The sequence below is a fragment of the Parambassis ranga genome, unplaced genomic scaffold, assembly GCF_900634625.1.
Source record: "Parambassis ranga unplaced genomic scaffold, fParRan2.1 scaffold_65_arrow_ctg1, whole genome shotgun sequence".
Classification (NCBI taxonomy): domain Eukaryota; kingdom Metazoa; phylum Chordata; class Actinopteri; family Ambassidae; genus Parambassis; species Parambassis ranga.
In genome coordinates, this window is record NW_021144809.1 from 226,472 (window position 1) to 230,925 (window position 4,454).

The 4,454-nt window shown below is 54.2% G+C and overlaps 2 long non-coding RNA genes across 2 annotated transcripts; both read left to right on the forward strand.

The window, feature by feature from the left end:
* The first annotated feature begins 2,758 nt into the window (after window positions 1–2,758).
* LOC114431275 (uncharacterized) lies at window positions 2,759–3,668 on the forward strand. Its single transcript, XR_003670060.1, has 4 exons — window positions 2,759–2,813; window positions 3,243–3,321; window positions 3,402–3,482; window positions 3,651–3,668. It is a non-coding gene; the product is annotated as an uncharacterized LOC114431275 (long non-coding RNA).
* Window positions 3,669–3,704: 36 nt separating this feature from the next.
* On the forward strand, window positions 3,705–4,070 carry LOC114431268 (uncharacterized). Its single transcript, XR_003670057.1, has 3 exons — window positions 3,705–3,750; window positions 3,867–3,900; window positions 4,046–4,070. It is a non-coding gene; the product is annotated as an uncharacterized LOC114431268 (long non-coding RNA).
* The last annotated feature ends 384 nt before the right edge of the window (window positions 4,071–4,454 follow it).

Here is a 4,454-nt window from a genome sequence, read left to right on the forward strand (position 1 = left end):
TAACTCTCTCTCTTTCTTCTTCTTCTTCTTCTTCGGTTCAGTTGCAGAACTTTGAAATGGCGCGTTACCGCCACCAGTCGGCAAAAGGAGGATAATGCCACAGACATGGCTGAAGAGGAGTGGCCTGATGGAGAGCCGAGGTTTAACATGACTGGACCCGGAGCAAAGCAACAAACAGAGGCTGAATAAATCCACCGCACACAGCACCACAACCTCTGGAACTCAATTCAACTTATACCTTTCTACAAGGTGCTTCACACAGACCCAGAGCCTGAACCTCTTTAAGAGCAACAGTGTCAGGAAGGCTGCCTTTAACAGGGAGAGAGAGGGGGGGGGGGGAGGGGGGGGGGAGAGAGGGAGAGAGGGAGGGGGGAGAGGGGGGAGAAAGAGAGGGGGAGAGAGAGAGGAGGGGGGGAGAGAGGGAGGGAGAGAGAGAGGGAAAGAGAGGGGGGAGAGAGGGAGGGAGAGAGAGAGGGGGGGGGAAAAAAGGAAGGAAAAAGGGGGAGAAGAAAAAAGAAGGAGAGGGAGGGAGAGAGGGGGGGGAGAGAGAGGGGATAGAGGGAAAGAGAGGGGGAGAGAAAGGGGGAGGGGGGAGGGAGGGGGGAGGGAGGAGAGAGAGAGGGGATAGAGGGAAAGAGAGGAGGAGAGAAAGGGGTAGGGGGGGGGGAGGGAGGGAGGAGAGAGAGAGAGAGAGAGGAGAGGGGGGGGGGGGAGGGAGAGGGGGGGTGGAGAGAGGGAGGAAGAGAGAGAGGGGAGAGAGAGAGGGAGAGAGAGAGGGGGGAGAGAGAGGAGAGAGAGAGAGGGAGGGAGAGAGAGGGGGGAGAGAGAGAGGGAGGGGGGGAGAGGGAGAGGGGGGGTGGAGAGAGGGAGGGAGAGAGAGAGGGAAAGAGAGAGGGGGGGAGAGGGAGGGGGGGTGGAGAGAGGGAGGGAGAGAGAGGGGGGAGAGAGAGAGGGTGGAGAGAGGGAGGGAGAGAGAGAGGGAGAGAGAGAGTGGGAGGGAGAGAGAGAGGGAAGAGGGGGGGGAGAGAAAGCGGGAGGGGGGAGGTGAGGGAAAGAGAGAGAGGGGGGAGAGAGAGGGGGAGGAGAGAGGGAGGGGGAGAGGGGAGGGGGAAGAGGGGGGAGGAAGAAGAGGAGGGATGAGGAGGGAGGGGAAGCAGAGAGAGGGAGAGAGAGGGGAGGAGGAGGAGGAGGAGGGGGAGAGGGAGAGGGAGGGAGAGAGAGAGGGAAAGAGAGGGGGGAGAGAGAGGGAGAGAGAGAGGGGGGAGAGAGAGGGAGAGAGAGAGAGGGAGGGAGAGAGAGGGGGGAGAGAGAGAGGGAGGGGGGGAGAGGGAGAGGGGGGGGGGAGAGAGGGAGGGAGAGAGAGGGGGGAGAGAGAGGGTGGAGAGAGGGAGGGAGAGAGAGAGGGAGAGAGAGAGGGGGGGTGGAGAGTGGGAGGGAGAGAGAGAGGGAAAGAGAGGGGAGAGAAAGGGGGAGGGGGGAGGGAGGGAAAGAGAGAGAGGGGGGAGAGAGAGAGGGAGGGGGGGTGGAGAGAGGGAGGGAGAGAGAGGGGGGATAGAGGGAAAGAGAGGCGGGAGAGAGAGAGAGGGGGAGAGAAAGGGGGAGGAGGGAGAGGGGGGGGGGTGGAGTGAGGGAAAGAGAGGGGGGGTGGAGAGAGGGAGGGAGAGAGGAGAGGGAGGGAGAAGGGGAGAGAGGGAGAGGGAGAGAGAGAGGGGGGAGAGAAAGGGAGAGAGAGGAGGGAGGGTGGAGAGAGGAGAGAGAGGGAGGGGGGGGGGAGAGAGGCGGAAAAAGAGAGAGAGGGAGGGAGAGAGAGATTAGTAGTAGTCCATGAAGAGCCTTGTAGGTGAGGAGAAGGATCTAGAAGTGTATGCTTCTGTTCTTTCAGGGGTTAAACTCAGTCAGGTCCTCAGCTCACCTGTTGGGACTCGTTTAGTTATTTTCAGCTGCAGACAAACAGGTCTGACAAACATCAGGTTTCATCAGGGATTCAGGTTATAAGCTGCTCTTTGTGACCTGTATGCTGTGATTAGTGGTTATAGTTAGTAGAATTAGTAGTATTAGTAGAATGGTAGTATTAGTAGCATTAGTAGTATTAGTAATTGGTAGTATTAGTAGTTAGTAGTATTAGTAGTATTAGTAGTATTGGTAGTTTAGTAGTATTAGTAGTATTAATAGTATCAGTAGTATTTACAGGACGTCCGGTCAGGACTACTACCCTCTGAGGTTTGGTAGCGATCGGACAAACGGTGTTTGAAGAAATCCAGAAAAACTGCGACCGACCCTCCCCACAGGCATCAAATCACTGTCAAACACTAAAACCATGAAATGTCATCAGTAGCGTCGCTGAGATGTGGCAGTGATGGCGGTGGCGCCCCCATACATTTATAGGGGGCAGGCGGGCGGCAGAGTGTGGGCGAGCGCGCATTGGCCCACTCCAAATTTCTTGTGAAATTTTCTAGTTTATACTGTTATTGATCACTGATCATCATTAGTGATCAATGAATCATAAACAGTAAACAATGCCAATACCAGAGGTGCATCATGGGAGGAAGGAAGCTCCTCCAGGAGGACCATGTTCCCTCTGCAGCTGTAAGCGTCAGACGGCAGGTTCAGACAGGTCCAGGTGTGGCAGACACACAAGCTTTGGCCCGCCCACTGCTGCTGACACCAGACTGGTGACGCCATGGTGACTCCTCCCCTCAGCTCGTACAGGGTTACCGGTAAAGGTGGGCGGCTTGTGGCGTTAAAAGCCTCCGTGGTTCCTCCTGTCACCAATTGATCTGTGTGAGCGTGAGGACATCATGGACAGACTGCATGTGAGTGAAGTGTGTGTGTGTGGATCAGACTGGACTTTAAACAGCTGTCAGGTAGATAATCTGGTTTGAAGGTTTGACTGTTTTTGTCAGGAGGCAGAAATCTGAAAACATTTTGAACTTTAAGGATCTGTGACACATGTTATAGAAGTTAAGACTCAAATTGTTCCTCTGGGTCCAGGTTTTAGAGGTCAGCTTAGTTCGGTGTATGTGAGGTAAAAGGTGTGCTGACAGTTGTGTGTGCACTGTGCAGAGGGGGCGGGGCATCCTCAGGTATGCAGTTGACAGGTTTCAGTGTACTGCAGTTGCTAGGAGACAGAAAACAAACAGAGAGCGATGACGAAACCGGCACGGTTCAAAGAGTGTTTAGAGTTCAGAGCAGCAGGAACCAGGACCAGAAGCCACGGGCTGACCTAACTGACTGTGTTCCAGGTGAGCGTCGTGTGCCTGCTGCTGGAGATGACCGTCGAGCCGACCAGAGCGCTGGCAGACTGCCCACCGTGTGCGGAAGGTGACATCATCATTAACAGTAGACGTGTCTTGATGGTGAAACAGCATTGCAGCTTCAGAGTTTGTGTGTTTCATCCTCAGGGTACTTCTTGGTGAAGACCTGCTCCGTCAGTAATGGGCGGCGAGTGTCTGTCCAGTGTCAGCCGTGCACCAACTGCTCTGGTAAGAACTGCTTCCTGCCAGCAGGTGGAACCACAGAGCAGCTGCGGCATTGATCACTGTGTATTGATCCTAATGAATTTCAGTGTCATTTTGATATATTAGTAGGATTATTATATGTAAGGGTGTTTGATTCAGATTGATTGATCGATTGATTGATTGATTCTCCAGCGGTCTATCAGGAAACTCGGTTCCATGCTCCTCTTTGACCGACGCTGTGTGTGGAATATTACCACGACCAGTCCAACAGCGACCTCTGCTGGTGCGCCAGGTAAAGCAGCTGACTGTGCATCATCACAGGAATTACCTCACATCTTTGCAGCACCTCATAATTCTTCATCTTGTTCTCCTCCTCTTCCTCCTCTTCCTCCTGCTTCTCCTCCACAGTTCCTTCTGGATCACTGATCCTCCTCCCTGTGATGTAAGCATCAGCTGTCATTCCTGACTGGGTGAAAGTAGAGTGTGGAGGGTCTCTGGGTGTCAGTTGGCTGTGTGCACGCCTGCTAATGTTGTTGATGTGTGAGTCTGTGTGCGACGCAGAGGTTGACCGTGTAGTGTCTTTGCAGATCTGCGTCCGTGTTGACGGTCATCTGCTCAGCCTGTTCCTCGCCTTCCTGTCCTGCAGGAAACCGCAGAGTTACAAAGGTAACAAGCTCCTCCCACCCATCACCAAACGTCAGGAGAAGCCCCTCCCCTCCGGTGACACACCTGTTTTCTCTGCAGGTCTGCCCTGATTCACGTGAAAATGAGAACTGAATCAGGTGTGGATGCCCTCAGGACAAACACACATCGGGACCTCTTCAGAACCAGAGAGCCAGCAGAGCTGCCCGCTGAGCCCGGGTGCAGCTCAGGGTTAGGTTAGGTTAGGTTAGGGTTAGAGGTTTAGGTCAGGATAGTTCAGATCTTTCCCCTCTGTTAGCCAAGCAGATGTAGGAGCAGCTCCTTCCCTGTGTGACATCACTTCCTGTTTAGCTT